Below are 12156 nucleotides of genomic sequence, written 5' to 3'. Positions count from 1 at the left end.
GGAATAAGTAGGTTAACATCTGATAACACTGGGCCTATATTCGCGGGAGTTTAGAAGAATGAGGAGAGACCTCATTGAGGTGGGACCGGCGTTAAAAACATCGCGGAGCTGCGGGCGGCGGCGCTGAAACTTTACATCGGGAGCCTGGGATCTCGCGACGAGATCGCCAGTTGAGCTCCATTCGGCGCGGCCTTGTCGGCTCCGGAAGCCACGGTCTCGAGTAGGGAGGCAGCCGTTCCAGGGTTCCCATGCCGCTGGGAGGACTCTTCCGACGCCGGAACATCATCACCCGGCGAGGACGGCCTGGAACATCGGGCCTCCGTAGAGGCAACTGTGGAGGCCTCAATAGGCCCAACTATGGGTGGACATTGGGGATGGGACTGGACTTTGTGCCTTCCCCCATAATGGGAACCATTGTGGGGGGATGTTTTTTATGTTAAAGCTGTTTATTATTGTTATGTTTGTATTCCTTTTTTAATGTGCTGCATTGGCAAAAGGAATTTCACTACATCTAGGTGTATGTGACAATAAATCAACCTTTGAACCTTTGAAACATACAGAATAGCGGAAGGCGTGGATGCGGTGGATGTGGATGCGGAGTGGATAGAGTGGATGCGGAGAGGATGTTTCCAGAATTGGAGAGTCCAGGATTAGAGGTCACAGCCTCAGAATTAAAGGACATTATTTTAGGAAGGAGATGAGGAGAAATTTCTTTAGTCAGAGGATGGTGAAGCTGTGGAATTCTTTGCCACAGAAGGCTGTGGAGGCGGTCAGTGGATATATTTAAGGCAGAGATAGATAGCCTTAATTAGTGCGGGTGTCAGAGGTTATGGGGAGAAGGCAGGAGAATGGGGTTAGGAGGGAGAGATAGATCAGCCACGATTGAATGGCGTAGACCTGATGGGCTGAAAGACCTAATTCTACTCCGATCAATTAAGACCTTATGACCATGGAGCAACCTCTTGGAGGATGGTTTTAAAAAGTAACAATTATGCCATTTGCTCTATAGTCATCCACTTACCACTGCATTCATTGTTTAATCTGCTCTGTAGCTTTCTTAAAGTTTCTACCCATGTTATTTCTGGGTGTCTGGGTCTCCTGTACACCCTTCATTCTCTGAGATCATTCACGTTCTGAGTTGCTTGGATAATGCCTCAAAAATATTTAATAAATATAAATAAATATAAATAAATATAAATATAAACAAAAATAAAATCTTCTTGCGTTGTGTTGCAACAGTACAGAACCAAGGGGGGTTATAGCAAGATCTTTCACACATCACGTTCCACATTTCCTTTCACACAGCTGTTATTCTTTTTATCAGCAAAACACAAAGTGCTGGAGGAATTCAGCGAGCCAGGCAGCACCTGTGGCGGGAATGGACAAGTGACGTTTCTGATCAGAATGCTTCCTCAGACTGATGGAGTAGGGGAGAGAAAGTTGGTAAAGAGAGGTGGAGGTGGGACATAGCCCGGCAAGTATTAGGTGGACAGACACATAATACTCGAGTAACTTAGCCGGAGAGGCAGCATCACTCGAGAGAAGGAATGGGTGACGTTTCCCCATTCCTTCTCTCCAGAGATGCTGCCTGTCCCGCTAAGTTACTCCAGTTCAGTGTTCAGGAAGTTGCTTGTTGCTGGATGTCTTAGAACAGCATAGCAACAGTCCCTTCGGCCCACAATGCCCGTGTCGAACAAAATGTCAAACTAAACTAATCTCATCTGCCTGCCCATTCTTGCCATAGAGGGAGTACAGAGAAGGTTCACCAGACTGATTCCTGGGCTGTCAGGACTTTCATATGAAGAAAGACTGGATAGACTTGGCTTGTACTCGCTAGAATTTAGAAGATTGAGGGGGGATCTTATAGAAACTTATAAAATTCTTAAGGGGTTGGACGGGCTAGATGCAAGAAGATTATTCCCGATGTTGGGGAAGTCCAGAACAAGGGGTCACAGTTTAAGGATAAGGGGGAAGTCTTTTAGGACCGAGATGAGAAAAACATTTTTCACACAGAGAGTGGTGAATCTCTGGAAAGAGGGGGGGGGGGGGGTGTAGTTCCCTCTGGTATCATTATTGGAAAGATATGTTGGTAACTTTTTCAGCTCAGGAGGCAACAGTCCCAGTAATTGCTGCCATGCTTTTGGACTTTTGAGAATTACAGTTATTTGTAGAGCTCCCAGCGTTAATACTGTCCTATGTTGTTGAGGAGTAGCACTCAGGGCTGTTTGAGATGAGATCACGGCTTTTAGCTTTGGCACGAGGCACAGATCATAGACTCCACCAGTTTTATTAGTTATTGAATTTCTGAGGTCAACTGCATCTTGCAATTAGAATCAGGAAGAGGGCAGAATATTGAGTGTGGTGTGCAGATATTGGTCAACTGATTCTTTTCAGAACAGCCAAAAACCTTTCAGTGTTATTTTTCTGGCATTGTAAATAATTGAATTAATTGCCCCCCCCCACCCCCCCCGCCCCCTCTTTGACTATCTGTCATGTTAAGATATTCCAGGACTAGTGTCTGCCAGTAGACTTGAGTTTTATTTGCAGTTATGTATACATTAAAAATAATGCAATTCGGTGCGTTTTTCAGAGAAAAGATGAAAAGAAACTAATTTTGATTCAACATCTGCTTTCAATCCCAGTGGGTTTAGGTTTGGAAATGTGAGAGATGAATTTTACACATATATCATGGCTCCTTTCCCCAGAAGGAAAAAATGCAGAATATCTTCAGTCGGAGATATCTGTGCCTCTCACGTCTAATAAAAGTGATTCTCTTAACTTAGTTTAGTTTAGTTTAGTTTAGAAATACAGTGCAGAAGCAGGCCCTTCGGCCCACCGAGTCTGTGCCGACCAGCGATCCCCGCACATTAACACTATCCTACACATTAAGGACAATTTTACAATGTTACATTTATACCAGACCAATTAACCTACAAAACTGTACGTCTTTGGAGTGTGGGAGGAAACTGTAGATGATGGAGAAAACCCAAGCGGTTACGAGGTGAACATTCATACTCCGTACAGACAGCACCCGTCGTCAGGATTGAACACAGGTCCCTGACACTGTAAACGGCTCAACTACTGCCACCCTGTCGCCTTAGTTAAGAAATGCAATGGATTTGGTTAAAGAGAAATGAAGGCCTAAAATATATTTTTAATGAGGGTGTCTACTTATTCTGATAATTTATAAGAAGCAATTGATGCAATGAGTGTTTTACAAAGCAAATTCAAATAGTGAAGATAGACACAAAGTGCTGGAGTAACTCAGCAGGCCAGGCAGCACCTTGTTCTCCAGAGTTGCTGCCTGGCCTGCTGAGTTACTCCAGCACTTTGTGTCTACCATTGGTATAAATCATCAGCCAAGGTTCCTTCTACACAAATTCAAACAGTGTCCAAAACAGATTGTTAACTGTGTGACAAAATCAATTAAGAGCAATTCTGGAAAGCATCCAAGTTTACCTGATTATCTTTATTTGTATCCATTCCCATGGGGAACAACCTATCACCCACATTAAATCAAAAGTATAATAACAGGATACTCCGATTGTTTCTTTGCAAATAATGAAAGCCTGCTGTGCACAGATGACTGTTTTATCTGTTTGTAAAGTACCGATCATTCATATGCAAAGGCAACTGTTATGGGTGAAGAGGCTAAACGGAATGGATATTACTGATTCAATGATACTTTGTCACAGGTACAGTGAAATTCCTTGTTTTGCACAGAATTCTGCAAAATCATACGATAAATAAGCGCAATCGTACAAACGTGCAACAATTAGTTTCGAGATACAGCGCGGAAACAGGCTCTTCGAAACACCGAGTCCACGCAGACCAGCTAGCTACGCACATTTATACCAAACCAATTAACCTACAAACCTGTACGTCTTTAGAGTTTGGAGTGAATCGAAGATCTCGGAGAAAATCCATGCAGTCACGAGGAAAAAAACCATGCAAACTCCGTACAGGTAGCACCCGTGGTCAGTATCGAACCCAGGTCTCTGCCACTGTGAGGCAGTGGTTCTACTGCTAAGGCACCATGCCGTTCTAATCATCCAATGAAAGATCGTAGTGTAAGAATAGTAGACTTCACTGAGGCAGTACACAAAGACTCGCTGCGATTCTGGCACCAACTTCAAGTTTTAAAGTTCTTCAGAGTACAGTCTTATCTTGGCCTTAAAGGCCTGTTGTCGTGGCGATGGGGCTAGGTGGGAGTTGGAGGGGCTGACCTGGCGATGGTGTAGGTGTCCACCACTGCTGCTCTGCCACTCCATGCCGCTGCAGGCCGTGTCCGATCCACTTACTCTGCCTCAGTGGCGCCTCCATTGGTGACCGACCCACACGGTCCCCAGCTGCTGCCTCAGAGCCAATACCTCAACAAAGGTGAGCTTCCTTTCCCAACCACTTTGAGTTTTATTCATAGTTGCCCTTCCCAATTCTTCCTGCCAGCGCATCTTCTCTGCGAATCACGTTTAAATTGATGGATATCTCGGCCTGTGGGTGTTGCCCCATGCAAAACTCTGCAGATAAAATACCATGGCACAAATTACTTGTACGGTGATCCATTTCATCGTCCTTAGACGTGTTGGAATAACTCGGCAGGTGAGGCAGCATCTATGGAGCGAAGGAATAGGCAACGTTTCGGGTCGCGACCCTACTTCAGATAGATGAAGGGTCTTGACCTGAAACATCGCCTATTCCTTCGCTCCATAGCTGCTGCCTCACCCGCTGAGTTTCTCCAGCATTTTTATCTACCTTCGATTTTTCCAGCATCTGCAGTTCTTTCTTAAACATTTCACCGGCCTAATCCTTTTTAAAGGGTTCTACACAAAGGATGGTGGGTACCTGGAACGTGCTGCCAGGGGTGGTGGTGGAGGCAGATACAATAGTGGCATTTAAGAGACTTTTAAATAGCAAATGGACATGCAGGGACTGGAGGGTTATGGATCACATGCAGGCAGAGGAGATTAATTTAACTTGGCATTATGGTTAGTATGGGCCGAATGGCCTGTTCCTGTGCTGACTGTCCCACGTTCTAATCGTCCAATGAAATATTGTTGATTCCCACCACACCAGTTCATTAGCTCCATCATTTTCTATTTTTATTTCAGCTACTGATTATCTTGCTGGAATGTAACATTTTTTAGATCAATTTTCTAGGTATTCTAGTATTGTATCAGCTGCGATCTGCAAACAAGAAGGCCTTTGTGATATAATGAGATTATGACCATGATATTGAGGGGAGGGGGGGATATTTTACCAACTAAGGTTGTCCTGAATTTGTCAGTGTGTGGTCTGTCACGGTGAGTAGTGTTAAACTTCGCTGTGGAAATCAACGACATTATACAGGCTGGTATTTATCTCACTGAACTATGAACTGTTGATTTAAACCATTAATTAACTCCAGTGGAAGTATGATCTGATGTGCAGGAAAGTAAGCTGGGAGCAGCTGTTGGTAGGATTTTAACAGGAGATACATCAACAGCTCAGCATATGTAATTAATGTTGGAGGATTTTTAAGCTGTTTTTAAATTCACAGGGTTAATGTTGGAGGATTTTTAAGCAGTTTTAAGTGCATTGGGTTAATGGGCTTTGGCTTCCTGATTAGTTTCATCAATAGCGACACAAGGAACTGCAGATGCTGGAATCTTGAGCAAAACACAGAGTGCTGGAGGAACCCAGTGGGTCAGGCAGCATCTGTGGAGGGAATGGACAGACCGCCTTCGGACCGGGACCCATCTCTCTTTTCCAGCTATTCCATCAGTCAGAGGATTCAAGATTCAAGAGAGTTTATTGTCATGTGTCCTAGATAGGACAATGAAATTCTTGCTTTGCTTCAGCACAACGGAATATAGTAGGCATGAATACAGAACAGATCAGTGTGTCCATATACCATTATATAAATATATACACACATGAATAAATAAAACAGATAAAGTGCAAATAAACAGATAATGGGCTATGAGTTTTGTTTGAGTTGAGTTTAATAGCCTAATGGCTGTGGGGAAGTAGCTGTTTCTGAACCTGAACCTGCAGTCTTCAGGCTTCAAAAAGAGTCCCAATTCGAACCATTATCTGCCCATCCCCTCCCCAGATGCTGCCTGGCCCACTGAGTTCTTCCAGCACTTTGAGTTGATCAATGCATTCAATGTCTGATTGTTTTACTCACCTGTATATTTGTTACGAAATAACAAAGTCTAGAGACCATATGATGAGCGTTTGATGGCACTGGGCCTATATTCGCAGGAGTTTAGAAAAATAAGGGGGGACCTCATTGAAACGAACAGAATAGTGAAAGGCTTAGATAGAGTGGATGTGGAGAGGATGTTTCTACTAGTGGGAGAGTCTAGGACTAGAGGTCATAGCCTCAGAATTAAAGGAGATGAGGAGAAATTTCTTTTGGGAAGGAGATGAGGGGAAATTTCTTTAGTCAGAGGTTGGTGAATCTGTGGAATTCTTTGACACAGAAGGCTGTGGAGGCCAAGTCAGTGGATGTATGTAAGGCAGAGATAAATAGTCTTGATTAGTACGAGTATCAGAGGTTATGGGTAGAAGTGGCGGCGCTGTTAACAGTTGCGGCTCGCCTGCAGTCCGTTTGTCTTTACTTTTGTTGTTGTTTTTTTTGTCTTGTTTTAGTTACATTTTAGTTTATTAGGCTGTGTATATGTGTGTGTGGGGGGGGGGGGGGGTGAAACATGTTTTTTGTCTCTCCCTTCGGGGGAATGCGACTTTTTCTTTTCGTATCCCCCTTCTCTGCCTCCGTCTGCGCTGAGGCCTAATGGCGGAGCTGGCGGTCTCCAACCTGCGACCGACCTCGAGGCTCCGGAGGCAGAGCCAGCCAGGACTTACCAGGCAGCGGTGGCCCGACTTGCTGATGCGGCGTTCCCGCTTTCGGCAGCGGCCCGGAGCTGAGACTGCGGGACTCGGAGCTGATGCTGTGGGACTCGGAGCTGAGGCTGCGGGACTCGGAGCTGGGGCTGCGGGATTCGGAGCTGATGCAGCGGGACTCGGAGCTGATGCAGCGGGACTCGGAGCTGTTGCAGCGGGACTCGGAGCTGTTGCAGCGGGACTCGGAGCTGAGGCTGCGGGACTCGGAGCTGATGCAGTGGGACTCGGAGCTGAGGCTTCGGGACTAGGAGCTGTGGCTGCGGGACTCGGAGCTGATGCAGCGGCCCGGAGCTGTGGCTGCGGGACTCGGAGCTGAGCCTGCGGGACTCGGAGCTGATGCAGCGGCCCGGAGCTGAGGCTTCGGGACTAGGAGCTGTGGCTGCGGGACTCGGAGCTGATGCAGCGGGACTCGGAGCTGTTGCAGCGGGACTCGGAGCTGATGCAGCGGGACTCGGAGCTGTTGCAGCGGGACTCGGAGTTGATGCAGCGGGACTCGGAGCTGAGGCAGTGGAACTCGGAGCTGATGCAACGGGACTCGGAGCTGAGGCTGCGGGACTCGGACCTGAGGCAGCGGGACTCGGAGCTGATGCAACGGGACTCGGAGCTGGGGCTGCGGGACTCGGAGCTGAGGCAGTGGAACTCGGAGCTGATGCAACGGAACTCGGAGCTGAGGCTGTGGCGGGCCGACTCGGAGCGGAGATGGCGTTCCGGCTTTCAGCGGCGGCGACATCACCACGGAGGTCTGCTGGACATGGAGAGCGGCATCTTCGGCTTGGATCGATCGCCTCAGCGCAGAGGGAGAACAAGGAGGGAAGAGACAGAGACTAAGACTTTGCCTCCATCACAGTGAGGAGGTGTTTGGTGAACTCACTGTGGTGGATGTTAATTTGTGTTTATTGTATGTTTTGTTATTTATTGTTACTGTGTGTGACTGCAGGCAACGTAATTTCGTTCAGACCGAAAGGTCTGAATGACAACAAAGGAATCAAATTCAATTCAAATTCAAATTCAAGGCAGGAGCATGGGGTTGGGAGGGAGAGATACATCAGGCATGAAATGGCAGGGTAAACTTGATGGGTCAAATGGCCTAATTCTACTCCTAGCACATGATCTCATGATCTTCTGATCATATGAGACCGCAGACACAGGATACTACATTGTGTTAAGCCATTCATCCAGTCTGTGTACAGCGGAAATTACAAGTGTGGTCATGATGTCAGCAACCAGGTGGCACAGGGAGCAGGAATAATGGGTTGATGTTTTTCTTTGGGAGCCTGTGATAGAGGGAATTGTGCTGGAGCCCCACCTTCATTAGGGGGGGCTTTCTGGAGCGCTAGTATGGGTATTGTGGGCTGAAGGGACCGGTTTCCAGAGGGCTAGTATGGACATTGTGGGCCAAATGGATTCTTGGGGTGGCAGCTCAGTCACTCCAGCCTGATTTGCTGGCAGCTCACTCACGGCTGGTGGGTTGGCAGTTGACTCACGGCTATTCCTTGAAATTTCTATTTCAAGCAGGGTGCAAGGCCACCAAATTCAAGTGCAGCTTCTTACCACTTCAAGCAGGGTGCAAGGCCACCGAATTCAAGTGCAGTTTCATTCCACTTCAAGCAGGATGCAAGGCCACCGAATTCAAGTGCAGTTTCATACCACAGTTTTATAATCCCTCCCCCCTCCAACCGGAAGGGGCGTGGCCTTCATGCCATGATTGACAGGAGAGAGATTCTCAACATTTTTTAAAACACTAATAACACTTATTTTACATTGATGGGAAGAATCCTCTGCACCCGATGACTGGCGGGGGACTGAGTAAGATGGGCAAACATCACAACCGTAAGTGGTAGCGTTTTATTTAAAATCAATATACAGTGCAAACAGGATGTTGTCAAGTTTCCACCAACAACAACCATTTTTGCAGTGCAGCATTTTAAAACAACCATATTTTCATTTTCAAACCCCATTAAGGGCACTCACAGTTGAGTAGACATGTGTTCAGTATTATTCACTAAACCTCTCACTTCCTCCATCTTGCAAGACTGAGTGCGGCACAACACTTCCGGGTTTTATAGTCCCTCCCCCCTCCCATCAGCAAGGGCAGCAGAGAGAATGTCAACATTTTTTAAACATTAATAACTCTTTTATTTTTCATCGATGGGAAAAATCCTCTTGTCCTGTGCAGCGGAGGGGGACTAAGATGGCCAAAACTCACAGCTGTAAGTGGCAGCGTTTTTTCAAAAATCATGAAACAGAAAACAGGAAGTGGTCAAGATCTTACTTTTACTAACATAGATGGTCGACTTTGATAGTAAAAGAGAAGATGGAAGATGTTGTTAATGTCGTGAGATTAATAGGTGCTGGTGTTAATTAATAGGTGAGGCAATTTATGACTATGAAGTTCACAGAAGGCAACATAGAATCATGGCGAACAATTCGTAACACAAATGGTATGTTTGACTTTACTACAAGAGGCTCTCATTGCAGGAGTAAAGAAATTGTTAATATAGTTAATATAACTGTATATAGGTAAGATCACGATATGTTACGATTATTCCACATCTTAGTGTAACACAAAAACATAAATAATAATACTCAGCATTGAGTCATACAGCACAGGAACAAACCCGACTTGTCCATGCCGCCCAACATGCCCCATCAAGCCAGTCCCACTTGGCTGTGTTTGGCCAATATCTTAAACATTTCCCATCCATGTACCTGTTCAAGTGCCTTTTAGATGCTTATAGTATCTGCCTCAACGACCTCCTCCTACTACACGTTCCATACACCCACCTCCCACTATGTGAAAAAAATTACCCCTCAGGTTTCTATTAAATCTTTCCCTGGCACAGATCCAACAATTTACTTGTGCAGGAAGGAACTGCTGATACTGGTTTATACCGAAGATAGACACAAATTGCTGGAACAACTCAGCGGTTCAGGTAGCATCTCCGGAGAAAAAGAATAGATGATGTTTTGGATCGGAACCCTTCTTCAGACTGAAAGTAGAGGTGAGGTGGGGGAAAATGAACTAGAGGCGAGATAGGGCCAGAACAAATCAGGGCCGGCAGCAGATGACCTCAGGAAGGGTGGAGCCCACAATGGCCCATTGTTGTCTGTGGAAGGTCATCAGTTGCCGACCCTCATTTGTTCTGGTCTCTTCTCAACTACAGTTTATTTCTCCCACCCCCGTTCTCCACCTCTACTGCCAGTAGGAAGAAGGGTCCTGACCTGAAACACCACCTATTCATTTCCCCCAGAGAGCAGCATGGTGGCAGAGCGGTAGACCAGGGTTCGATCCCGACGTCGGGTGCTGTCAGTATGCAGTATGTACGTTATCCCCGTGACCTGCATGGGGTTTCTCCGAGATCTTTAGTTTCCTCCCACACTCCAAAGACGTACGGGTTTGTAGGATAATTGGCTTGGTTTCAATGTCAATTGTCCCTAGTGGGTAGGGTAGTGTTAATGTGCGGGGATTGCTGGTCAGTGCAGACTCGGTGGGCCAAAGGGCCTGTATCTCTGAAATAACATATGCTACCTGATCCGCTGACTTATTCCAGCATTTTGTGTCCAGAGTATTTGTAATAATCTACTCATTCACTTGGGGTTTGAGGCGTGGGGTGTGGAAGCAAGGCAAGGATGATGGTTGGCTGGATGTTGGTTTTACTGAGCCCAAGTTATCTGGTGATCAATGGTGAGTGAGTGGTTCTTGCCACATCCCTTGCTGTGTCTTGGCAGAGGCCTTTGCAACGAAGAGGCATCAGGTCCCACACGGAAACATGACGAACCATTTCTTTGACACACTCTGTTAACTTGTCCGTGTAAACCTCTCAAGAATGACCTCATGATTCCAGCGAAAGGTTGAAAAATGATGGAGAGCAAAATGGAATATGAACTTGAAAAAGAGAACCCATTGTTGCATTTCTCTGGCATGTAATCCTTGTTGGACTAATACTGCTACCTAATGTTTACCTTCGTTAACCTCCCATGTGCTGGTTTTCAAGGCTGAACATTTTGCATGTTCTCTGAGAGTTTTGTTTTACACAAGGGTTTGTAGAGGTGCGAAGAAGTCCTGGGCACCATGGAGTGTGCGTTCCCATTCACATTCCTCCACGATAGCATCTGAGGATCAAGTGAAATGAACCTCGGCAGTCCTGGGCTTGAGCAAACTCCCTGGTGCCTATCAATCTATTGCACAAAGAAGTCTGCTGTTCGACCAGACAGGACCATACTGAGTTTATGTCACTGCAGATTTACAACTGATCATCGTGCATAACTGTAATGTAAATATTGCAATTATTTACCTTCCCCTATTTCAGAATAAAATGTGTTTTGTTTTGCTGGCTGGGGTGGATTATATGGCAACATTGACACAGCTTTATTTGAAATTGATATCACTTCTCGAGCGAGAATGTTTAGTTTAGTTTAGAGATACAGCATGGAAACAGGCCCTTCGGCCCACCGAGTCCACGCCGACCATTGACTACCTGCTCACACAAGTTCTGTGTTATCCCACTTTCTCAACCGCACCTTACACACTAGGGGCAATTTACAGAAGGCAATTAACCTATAAGCCCGCACGTCTTTGGGTTGTGGGAGGAAACCAGAGCACCCGGAGAAAACCCACATTATCACGGGGAGAACGTGCAAATTTCACGCAGACAGCACCCATAGTCAGGATCAAACCCGGGTTTCTGGCGCTGTGAGGCAGCAGTTTTACCGTTGCGCCACTAAGCTGCCCGTGAGTGAAATGTAGTGGAATAGAAAGGGTGAAAAACACAATATTGTCTTGTGGTATATATCCAGATCTGAATTTTAGAAAATAGAACAGTAGAGCACAGGAACAGGCCCTTCGGCCCACAATGTCTGTGCCCAACATTAGGTTCATTATTGCCACATGTACTGAGTTTCAGTGAAAGCTCAAGTTCAAGTTCCAGTGAGTTTATTGTCATGTGTCCCTGATAGGACAATGAAATTCTTGATTTGCTTCAGCACAACAGAACATAGTAGGCATTGACTACAGAACAGATCAGTGTGTCCATATACCATTATATAAATATATACACACATGAATAAATAAACTGATAAAGTGCAAATAACAGATAATGGGCTATTAATGTTCATAGTTTTGTCCGAGCCAAGTTTAATAACCTGATGGCCGTGGGGAAGTAGCTATTCCTTAACCTGGTCGTTGCAGTCTTCAGGCTCCTGTACCTTCTACCTGAAGGTAGCAGGGAGATGAGTGTGTGGCCAGGATGGTGTGGGTCTTTGATGATACTG

This window comes from Amblyraja radiata, chromosome 20 (genome assembly GCF_010909765.2).
Source record: "Amblyraja radiata isolate CabotCenter1 chromosome 20, sAmbRad1.1.pri, whole genome shotgun sequence".
NCBI lineage: Eukaryota > Metazoa > Chordata > Chondrichthyes > Rajiformes > Rajidae > Amblyraja > Amblyraja radiata.
Note: the sequence above shows the minus strand (reverse complement) of the source record.